Source organism: Mesoplodon bidens (assembly GCF_964165515.1).
Source record: "Mesoplodon bidens genome assembly, chromosome: 8".
Taxonomy (NCBI): domain Eukaryota; kingdom Metazoa; phylum Chordata; class Mammalia; order Artiodactyla; family Ziphiidae; genus Mesoplodon; species Mesoplodon bidens.
In genome coordinates this window covers 23,368,700-23,379,862 of record NC_138165.1, presented here as the reverse complement: position 1 = coordinate 23,379,862, position 11,163 = coordinate 23,368,700, and the positions used below count along the sequence as shown (strand labels likewise).

General features: G+C 54.4%; 1 protein-coding gene across 3 annotated transcripts in view; it reads left to right on the top strand.

The window, feature by feature from the left end:
- HOXD3 (homeobox D3) overlaps positions 1 to 11,163 on the top strand; it is a 36,074-nt gene that overhangs the window by 19,255 nt on the left and 5,656 nt on the right. For 2 of the 3 annotated variants that reach the window (XM_081242535.1, XM_081242534.1), the window contains exon 1: positions 968 to 1,090. The exons of the other annotated variant lie outside the window; for it this stretch is intronic. The gene's annotated coding sequence lies outside the window, so the exon portion shown is untranslated. Of the gene's footprint in view, positions 1 to 967; positions 1,091 to 11,163 lie in introns of those variants that run through there. 3 annotated transcript variants of the gene reach the window in all.

Here is an 11,163-nt window from a genome sequence, read left to right as displayed (position 1 = left end):
AAGGAAAATAAGTAACTTCCTGGGCTAAAAGGAGGCTCCAGTTTGGCTCTCAGCATGGCCCGGATCAGCCCCAGGCCCCCTCGGTCTCTCTTTGTGACATGGTGGGTGAGAGAGATCTCCTGGACCCCCAACTCTGAGGGCGTGTCTGGTGCTGGGTTCTGGGCCAACCTGGGGCTGGCGGTTGGCTGCTCGGATCTCACCCCTCTGGTCTCCAATCTTGGGCTCCTTCTACTTCTCCTGTGCTGTTCAGCCCCACCGGGGCCTCCAGCACCTGCCCCTCCTCCCCCGAGTGCCCCCTCCGCCCTCCAGACCACAGTAAACACTCCCCACTATAAAAAGTGGCGTGTGCTGTTTTTTTCACGAGGGCTTTTCACGTCTTGGCCTCGCCTTGAAGAGGGGGCCAAGACAGGAGTCCCAAAATAGATGGGAGGGGGACTTACTCGCGACAGGAAATGAGCAGAATGCATAAAATCAGACATGTGTCCTTAATATATGGAAGGGCTAGCCTCAGACGCGTGGACATGTGTATTTATAAGTGCGCAAACAGAAGTTTAAATATTCAGACACATTTTATGATTGTTCTCTGCCCGTCTTCTGGTTAATGGCTCCTCCTGTGCCCACCAATACATCAGTACGGTTGTGTGTATTGAGTCGCGGGCAGGGATGAGGAGGAAGCGAGTGCACAGCCGAGCCCGCCGGAGTACAGTACAGTAAATCGGGACCCTCGGCAGACTGCGCTTCCCGCGCGCCCGCCATGTTGGGGAGCCCTCCCTGCCCCCCGCGCCGGGCTGGGCGGCCGGGGCTCGCCGCCAGCCGGGGGAGGGCCTTTCATAACCCGGAGAATTTTCAAAGTGCGAGGAAGATGATAAGAATAGATTTCTACAAGTCCCGACCACGTGATTGGTGAAATAATTAATTCAGCACGTCCCTTAAGAAACACGGAGTCGTCATTAATCTGCCACGCAAAGGGCTCTCTCCGACTTGGAAAGTGCAGGGATCCCAAGAATATCACCCGCCGAGGGGGGCCGTGCGGCGCCCCCAGCCCTCCACCCTCGGCCCCAGGCGGCGGGCGCGGGAGCACGGCCGGCAGGTAAATATTTTCGCGACTTTTATTTATTCTGATTTAAATCCTTAATGAACTTAGCTGTCAGGCCACTGACAAATAGTTCCCTTTGCTTCCTGATTTGGAACCGTGCGCCGGCGAGAAGTTGTTAGTGGCTTGGATGGTGACCTTTGGTTCAGCAAAGCTTTGCACTTATGAAAAATTACTGAGAGCCGCCGAGTGTGTGTGTGTGTGTGTGTGTGTGTGTGTGTGTGTATGTGAGAGAGAGAGAGGGTGTGTGAGGGTGTGCGGGGGGCGAGGGGCGAGGGTGCGCGCGGGCTGCTCAGAGGCGACAGGAGTAGTAAAAACCCGCCCGGCTGGGGGACGCGCCTGGCGCACGCGGGCCGAGGTTGCCCGGTCGCCTGTGTCTACCGGGAACAATGGTCGCTGTCACGGCATCTGCTGCCTATTCTTAAACCGGTGAGAAAAGGCCTCGGCCCTCTTTTCAAGCGAGGGTCGTAAATTTTTCTTTGCGTCATAATGGAAGGCTATAAAATCGAGTTGAAATTTTACCCCAGGCAGGTTTCAACCAACAGATAATGATTTCCGAGTTGCTTCTCCCACTACCCACCCACGCACCCACGCTCTGCTGCTTCTGTCACCCCAGCAAGGAGTTTGCCCGTCTTCCCCTCGATTTTTGTATCTTTAATTTGGGGAGAAGATCTAAAATAAAGGCAGGGAGAAGTCCCCGCCGCCCGAGGGATGGGAGACCCTGGGGTGAGGGGAAGTAGCCTCGGGAGAAGGGAAACGGGGTTGGGGGGGAAGACGCCAGGGTGAGAGGCAGGAGCTGTCTCTCCCGCTGGCTCCAGTTTCAGCCTTTTTTCTCCTGAACTCCAAGGAGCTGCGAGGTCCCACGGACCACTCCACTCCCACCCCACCTTACCCCACCCCCAGCTTGCCGGAGATCTGTGCTGGGGGCAGCAGCGGGCATTCTCCTCCAGCTCGAAACTCCGGCCCTGATGCCGGGGTGGAGGGCCTCTCTTTTTTGCCTCCTTCCCTCTAGTTGGCTTTGAGGATGACATCGGCGAGCTGGGGGGCTGTCTGCGTGTGGTGGTTGTTTTGGGATTGTGTGTGTTTTGATTTCTTTTTTTTGGTGTGTGTGTATTTCCCCGTCAGGACAGAGACAAAGTTTCCTCCGTTGTGAATTATACATTCAAACAATAACACATTAATTCAATTATTCAAAGATGACAAATGTTTATGTGCTTTGCAAGTGACTCTGGCGTAGATTCCGGGCGCTTTCTCTGAGCTGCTTGCGTTTTTTTCTCAATGAGAATTGGCTGCCCTCCCACCCCCCAACCCCACCCACCCACCCACCCCGACATCCCCTGGTAGGCCCAGAGAGGAACCCACAAAAAACCTCCTCAGCCCCGCCGCCAGCCCGGCAGCCAACAGCCTCCCAAGGCCCGGGCTTGACGGGCACCGGCCCGGGCTATTTTATCAGTGTGACAATTGCCCGGGTTGGTGTGATAAATCATCGTAAGTAATTCCTGAAAGGGTGCGAGGCTGTTGGGGGCCGGGCGAGGACTGTAAATCTTTCCGGTTTATTGCTCTATGAACATATGCTCCGATTGAAGAAGGCTCAGATCCTTTCCTGGAGACAAATTCCCGCAAAGCAGCCCCCCTCTTTGGCTGGAGATTAACACTTACTGCGGGCCGGCTGCTCGGCCCCTGGCGGGAGGCTAGGGGGCGGGGTCCTCCGGGTGAGGGTGGACTGGGGGCACCCACGGTCCGACTCCAAGAGGCGCCCCGAGTGGGCCTCCAGCCAGGCCGGGCCGGGTGAACAGAGGAGGGGCTCGCTGACAGGTCTGGGGGCTCCAGCCTGTGACCTGTTCTCCGGGACTTTCCCGTGCTTCTGGAGTGGGAATGCGGAGGATCTTACCCCCTTCTCCCTGGCTCTTCCGCGGCTGCCGGGCACATTCGCCTTCGCCTGTCCGAGACCTTGCAAGTGGCGACAGGGCATCTGCTCCGTGCCCGATGCCGCTAAGAAGCAGAGCTGGCTATGAAAGCGAGACTTCGGGGATGGAATGGACACCCCCAGATGGTGCGAGATTCCGGGGTGCGGGCCGAGTTGGGGTAGTGCCGTGGGGCTCACCGCAAGCCGGGAGCTGGAGGCTGGCTGCTCGCCCTGGCCGGGAGCTTTTAACTCTTCTTCCCGAAGGCAGAATTGTTACCGTAAATTCCACCCAACCATTCGGAGAGTGCTGGAAACCTATCCTGATTTAATATTTCTAAAGTAGAAGCTCCCTCTTCTCCCAGATAAGCCCAGCCAGGACTGATTCGCAGCCCCCCTCGCGTTCTTGGAGGCGCCGCAGGAAGCGGGAAGCCGCGGCCTGGCGGTTGCTGGGCCTGCGGGATCCGTGGGCCCTGCCTGAATCTGGAGGCGCACAGGTCGTGGCAAACAGCGACTCCGCGCCTCGGCGGCTCCAGGCCGAGCAGGACCTGGGTGGAGTTCGCCAGACACAGAGAGGGGAGAACGCTCCGGGTCTCGGCCCGTGCTTCTGCGCCTTTTCTGGCTCTGGAAGTGTAGGCTCATCGGCCGCGTCCGCGGAATGAGCCAAGGCCCCAAACTGTGGTGGTGGTGAAGAGGAGTGTTCCTCGGGGTGACCAGCCTGGTCTGTGGGCTGGAGCCTCTCACCTTAGGGCCGGAGCCTGCGCTGTGCCACAACGTAATTGCCTCCCCGGGGAGGGGAAGAGCGGCGCTTCCGACTAGGCTGCGCCTTGCCCGGGTGCTTGAGGATGCGGAGTACCGGGCGCGGCCGGGGAGCTAGGCGAACCCTGGGCCTCTGATACTCCACAGCTGCCTCCGGAGACGCCCGTAAGAGAGGCAGCCTCTAGAATTTCCAATCCCCGGACCAGCCTGATGGAAGGCTGGGCCAGGGTCAGAGGTCGTGTGGGAAGAGACTCTCAGCACTCGCATCCCACTGCCGGCGGCCAGGCTGGAGCTAGGTCACTCCCGAGCCGCGGGATGGGGGCTTTCCTTCCGCCCCATACCCACCCTTGTCTGCCCAAGGGAAGGGACCGCGAGATCCCACGTCTCCTGCCCCTCCTCCCAGCCCCCAGGCCTGGCTGCGCTCTGGGGCTGGATGGCGTGAAAGTTTCAGCCTCAATCAGTACAATCTTCCCTCGGGGTCACGTGAACAAATATGCTCGCATTTGAAGGCAGCGTCTGTATTTGCCGGCTATGAGGGGGTTTCCGGGGCTCTCTTCAAATCCAGAAAGGGCCACATTCCGAAAGGAAAACAAACCCCGAGCTCTGGGGGGCCTGGGAGGGCTGGGCAGGAACCCAGGAGTAGGTGGGGGCGCGGGTGGCAGCCGCTCTGGGCCTAGGAGCGGACAGGCGGGCGGGTGGACCGACGGTCGTGCAGCGCAGGCAAAGCCGGCGCGGGGACTACGAACTCTTTCTTCCTGCGTTTATTGGTAGCTGAACCTCAGTCTGGTTCCGTTCTACCGGGAATTCCGTGTGCTCGGGTATATGGCCGCGTCTTCGAGCGCGCAAGACCAGGGTTGGGACAGTGTTGTCTGCAGACAAAGGGGGAAGGCTAGCTCTGCCCCCAACTGGCGCCCACTCTGAGGCCGAGGACACCAGGTTTATGATAAATTGGGATCCAGGTAAGCAATTGCATGACAAAATGAAATCTTCGGGCACGGGGCTGCTTGCTGCCCTGAGTGGGATACTAAATATGATTTATTTTGTGTAATCTGTGATTTTGATGATTGCCAGTTGGTGAGGCAGCACTCGTAGACCTAACTACACTTCTACATGTACATCCAGGACGGTGATTAATCGTAAGGAGGTGCGCTTTGTGGGGATGCTCCCCGCCTACCCAAAGGTTAGAAGGACACACTACCTTGCCAGGCTGGGAAGGTGGCCGGTGGCATTGTGGGGGGAGGTGGCAGTTTGAGGAGAGGGCCGGTGAGGAGGCTGGGGGCTGGAGGAGGTATTTTGGGGGTAAATGTACAGTTATGAGAACGGGTTGAAAATGAAATGAATAAAAAGAAACTTTTTTTTACACTGTCACTGCCAAAGTAAGATGGAGCATCATATTAATTCCATGTCTTGAGCCGCCTGGCTGGGTGCAGGCAGGTTGATTTATACGTATTTAAAATAAACTGTGTGACCAGCCAGCTCCCTGCATTGTTCTGGGAGCTAGCTCCACATACGTATGCCTTTATCTCTTGCTGTTGGCTTAATATTTTCTTCTTGCGAGGTTAAAGTGCTATTCAAGCTTCTCCCCCAAATTCAGTAGAACCCCCAAACTACCCAAAAGAGTTTGGGAGGCTCCTCCCCCTCACTAATCTGGTTTTTGACTGCGATAGTGGCAGAGAAAAGGTTTAGGGCTTCTGGGTCCTTCACCTCAAAGAACCCAAAATGAAAACTAAATCATATTTTGGTTCCTGCATCCCATCCATCCTTTTGTTTATTGTGTCCTGTGGCTCCTGGATGTGAGAGGACAGGACAGGTCATCCTGGGTCTTTCCCCGGGGCCAAAGCCTGAGAAAGCCGCTCCATGAGTTGGAGTGAGCATCTCCATGCTCCTGGGAGCCGCAGGGCAAGGCCAGACTGGGCCTCTGTGGGGAAGGGATCCAGAAAGCAAGGCGCACTCCCTTAGCCTAGGTTGGGACGGGCCCCAGCCGGAGAGGGACCGACTTCCAGGGGTGCTGCCGTCAAAGGAGAGCAGTAAAGTTGTTTTGTCAGTCTCCAGCGCTTGGCTCCATCAGAACTTAAAGTCGCTGGACATTTTTCTTCTCTCGCTGCCTTGGAGCTGCGCGCCTGCCAACTTAGTCAGCTGAATCCAATTACTGCGAGCAGCATTTCATTTGGCCCCATGGAGCACTCACTTATAACTTCCCCGAAAATTTCAATAATCTGCACCAAGGCTCCCTATTCAAAAGACTCTTCCCGGTGGGGGATGGGGTCTAGGGCCAGGTCTGCTGGGGACTAGCTCTTCCTTGACAGCTCTCAGACGGGTCTCCCTCCCGCTTGCTCGCCCAGTTCCTGGCTGTGGAAAGGGTACTTGAGGCTGGTGGCCCAGAGCCAGCCGGATAAAGCCTGCGATTCTGGGCAAGCAGAAGGCTGAAGTTGGTTGGGACTGTGCTGGGTGCTGGGTGGGCTGGGGAAAGAGCGCGGGAGAAGATGGTGGGGGCTCTGGGTAGCCCAACTTTGGCCACCTTGGGGTCCTCTTTACTTTCCCCTTCCCAAGCCTCCTGCGCCCAGAGCGCACTGAGCACCCCAGAACCCCCGGGAGCAAACTTACCCTGTTCCTCCGCGGCTGGGAAAAAATAATCTAGCTACAGCCACGGGGGAATCACGGCACCGGGTGGCCTCCCAATTTAGCCCTTCTTCTGAGGGGAAGCTCCTAATTTTAAAGAACTCTTTTTTTTCCAAATAAATAAATAAATAAATAACCAAGTGGCGAAAGTTGACGTCCGCTCACGTGAATGTATCATATAAAGTGGCTTCGGGACCCGCTGATCTGGTCCGAGGGCCTGGGTGCATCGTGCTTCCACCGAGCGGCCCTCCGGGCCGGCTCAGTGGAGTGGAGCCCCTGGGTCTGGGGCTGGCTGGGGAGCTGAAGCCCGGGCGCGATGTTAGGAGCCCTACCAGTACGGGATCTCTCCGAGGCGCTTCCGTTGGGTGTTCATTAAGGGGTGAGTTATTGCCGCCTGAGCCAAAGGTCACTTCAAAGGCTTATGGCTGCGCGCTCTGGTCTTTAGAAGGGCCCTGACGCTTTGTGTGGGGCTTTCCCGGGCGCAGTTTGGTGTTTGCAAACTACTGAGTCGACTAATTGGCACAGGGCAGATGCAAGAGGGGGGATTGCATCTCTCCTTTCACCTGACCGGGGCGGGCACCCGCTGAGCACAGGCAGTGGTGGGCAGCTTGGTCTGTTTTGGGGTGAGGTGGAAGGGATGTTTGCTTCTTAGGCGGTTTGCAGCCCAAACTCGACCCAATTGTGGGCAGCCCAGGCCAGGAATGTGGTAGGTACCTATTGGAATAAAATAAACTGAGGGAAATCATCGGAGATATAATGTACAAACCAAGAAATAACACCCAGCTCCCTCTTCACTGTGGTTGCCTGTGGGAGCCTTGACTAGGACCCACCCAGGCCCATCTACATATCCACCCTCCTTTTCTGGTGCCCTGTGCTGTAGCCTCCCTCCCATCCCAGTCCTGCACAGTCCCTCCCTTTTGCTCCTAAGAGGGGTGGGCTTGACCTGGGGGATTGGGGAACCTGGGGCGTTTCGGGCTTGTTTGGAGTAGGAGGAGAAGAAATGGCTTCCCTGTGCCTCTGACCCACTTGGCTCACCCCCTGCGGAGGCTCTGGCCCTTGCCTACTGTCCTGCCTCCCACTTCTCCCATGCAGTCAAGGATTTTGGTGTTAGAAGCCACCTGCTCCCCAGGAGCCAACTGAATCTCCTTTCTGCCAGTAAGAAGGTGCCTGGAGTGGCTGCGGACACCATGTAAAATAGTGACATTGATTATGACACCCTTAAAGGGAGTAATGCGTCTCTGCATGTGTTTGTAAGAAAGAACTGGCTGCCACTGAGAGTTTTCCATTTTGTTCCAGATCACCTCAACAGAATAGACTATCAAAAGGAACCCGGAGAGCCTTCATAGAGTTAGAAACAAAATTAGAAAAATCTTTCTCTCTCTCACACACACATACATTGTGGTGAGTGGTGTGATTTTTAAAAATAATTTCCACTACATTTCCATTTGTCCTGCAACTCGAGGTAGCCATCTCAGGATTCATACATCAAGACATAAAACAAAGGGCGGCTTTGAAGTGGATCACCTCAGTGTGAACTGCCGCCGGTTACATGATAACCGATCATCGGCCTTCAAATTTATGGCGCTTTAATGGGGTGAGCCCAGTGCCTTAAATGCAGGGCGTATTACGTATTAAGTTATCTGGGCTAAATAAGAGTGATTTAGAAGGCACGTCCAGGGCTTCCCATAGGGCAGAAGAGCTCTGGCTGAGAGATCGGGAGAACGTGGGCGGAAAGCTGCCCCAGCTCTGCGGTAAATACATCCCATTCTGAGCAAACCCGAAAAGTAGCTTCGAAATGAAATCCCGAGGTAGTAAAGCCCACAGGAAGGGAAGAAGCGTTGCTAGCTTCCAGTGAATTAATGGGGATGCCCAGCAATATTGGTGTCCGCCAGAAAGAGATCTGTGGGTTTCCAAGGCCCTGATTTAGGCAAAACAGAGAGGAACCGAGGCCAGCTCGAACCTTAGAAAAAATTGAGAGGAACAGAAGCAACCGGCACTCCAACGCCTCCCCCTTCTCTTTCAAGTCTCATGGTCTAACTCTACCCGTCCAGGATTCACGACGATCGCGGCGCTAGTCACAGCCCAACGACTGCAGCCGTCTCTCTCCCCAGTCCCCTCGGCCTTTGCGCCGCCACCGCGGGCGGCGGGCGAACAGCGCGGGGCCGGTCTCCGCGCGTCCGGCGAGCCTCCCGGCTTCCCGAGGCCGCGGAGGGCGGCAGGTCTTCGGCCCCCGGCCAGGCTACGCACGTCCCGTCCCGCGTCCGGCCGCCGAGCAGAGCTGCTCCGAGAGGCCGGTACCGGCCACTTTATATAATCCCCCGGCTCGCGGGGCGCGGGGCCGGGAAAAGTGCGGAGCAGGGAATTCTTTTGCTGCGCTTCCTCCTACGCGGAGCCTGTTTTCCACTTCTGAAAAGTGCCAGGCCTTGGGAAGTGTTTTTCTTTTCATTCCTTACTGAAGCGTTTACTGCAGCCGTGCTCGCAGTCATAAATTTTGCTACAAACCACAATGACAGGTGCATTGATATGCACCGTGAGAGCTCCAGCTGCTTAATAACTCCGTCCCCCGGCCGCTGTGAGCGCCTTTTATTTATTCGGTATCATATTTAGGTATTGATCCGGGGCAGAATTAAGTGCAGTGAGCAAGCATCAGGGTTCGGCTGTTTCGGAGGCGCGGCGGGTGCGGTGGGCCACCACGGCCCGAGGAACGGGCGGTGGTCGCTCCGAGGCCGCCTTCCTTCCGGCTGGGGACCGTTTGGCCTTGCATTCCCGGCCTGCGGTTGGGCCTCGGAGCTGAGCTGGGCAAATTCCCGGGACCACGAGAAAGAACCAGCCAAACCCCGTTTGGTGCCCCTTCCCCAGGAGGAGCCGGGGATGGTGCCGGCGGGGTTCTGGGGAGGCTGCCTCGGCCGGTGTTCCCGGCCGGGGGGCTGGGGGGCCGGGGGGGGGGCTGCTGGTTGTAGGGTGGGAGCAGGATTGGGAGGTAGAGGGGAGGAGGAGAGGAAAGGGCAGCTGAGGACTTCGAAAACCACCCCTCCCCCTACGCGAGTTAGTCTTCACCCCAAGGCATTTGGGTCCGGGGGCCCAAATGAGCAGAGGTACCAAAGGGCGAGAAAAGAAAGCCTTAAAAGGGGGGGGGATCGAAAAGATGAGCCACTGAACAGTTGACCATTGTCCAAGTGATTTATGACCCGTTCCTGCTTCTTAGGTTCAAGCAGAGTTCACAAGGAGTAGTGATTTCTGGAAAGAAATAAGCTTTTTTTTTTTTTTTTTTTTTTTAAAAAAAACCAGTTTTGTAACAATATCCTCAGGTTCTGTTTTAGGAAAGATGACTTCTTTGGGGCTCTACATTTTGGGGGTGGGGGAGAGGCTGCAAAGCCCTTTTCAGTGAGGAGAGAGCTACTGCCCTTGCCTCTGGGAAGTTGGACATTTGGGTGGTGGATCATCACTGAGTGACCCTTGAAATTCCTTAAGACAATGAAAACAGAAGTGGGAGAACAGACTCTGTGCTTATTCATGGAGCTGCCCAGTATTTGCACTTTTGAGGTACATGCACAGAGCTTTGTCTAGGAATATGCCATAGGAACAAATATATATGTAAAGCTATCTGTTTCAAAGACTTGGTCAGTTCCTAAGGAAGCTATTTTAAGTGACTGGTCTACCTATCAAGATAAACTTGGTCATCCTGGGAGGCAAGAGGGGGGATGTTTTGCTTGCACCGCTGTAAATGGAGTGACAGAGAAACAGCAGCGAGTTCTGGTGGTCTGAGTGTCAAATGTGACCATTTTGACATCCAGAGGGCCCAAGGTTTAAGACTGGAAGCAGGATCCCAGAAAAGTCCAGAGATTTAACCAAACTCGGAGTACATGTAGTCCTTTGGCCTGTGGGCAAATACATACAAATATTAGTCACAGGATGAGGATGTAGCTGTCCATTTAATATTCAGTAACTTTAATAGTCAGAGAATGATACAGAAAATGAATGAAAGAAAGATTAAGACCAGCTTTGTTTGGTAGATATCCTAATTACATAAGTTTAAGAACAACAATAGAAACTATTCCTAAAACATTACATCCTAGTATTCTGTTATTCCATTGAGAAGGGTCTTTCTCTTATCAAGATTAATGGCATATTCACTTTTATTTGAAAACAAAATGGGCAACTATACTACCAAATAAAGGCTAATATGAAGAATTTTAAAAATTGAGTTAGGCTGTTTGGTGAAAGTGTAGGGGAAACGAGTAAATGGAGGAGTGGTTTTAGTACTAGTGGTCAAATCCATTAGGCTACATAAGTTGTCTAGATAATGTGGTCCATCATGATGTCCCTGATGGAAACCAGGGAGTTTGGGGGAAGGAAAGCTGCCTGAAAGATGAGATCAAGAATTCAGACCTGGGAGCTGACCTATGAGTTTTCTTTATCAAGCAGATGAAAGTGGTTGAATGGTATTAGTTATACTTTAACTCATCAGGGGCTTTCAGGAGAAGAGGGGGGCGGGTGAGAAGGTAAGCCCCCCATCAAGAGTCAGAGGACACAAAAGCGGTAGAATTTTTCTTAGTTTTTTTTCTTCTTCTTCTAATTCTGGGCCCATTCATCATGCCAAGAGAGGTTCTCTCATTGGTTGTAGATTGGGTGGGAAGTGGGGTGGAATGGATGATCCAGAGCAGAGGTCAATAGTAGTATCTATACAATGGATGCAGGATTAAAATGATAGAGTTATAACATAAAGCATTTTTCATTTGCCCATGCTCCATGCATTTCAAATTCTAAATCTCTTCACTCATTTCCAGTG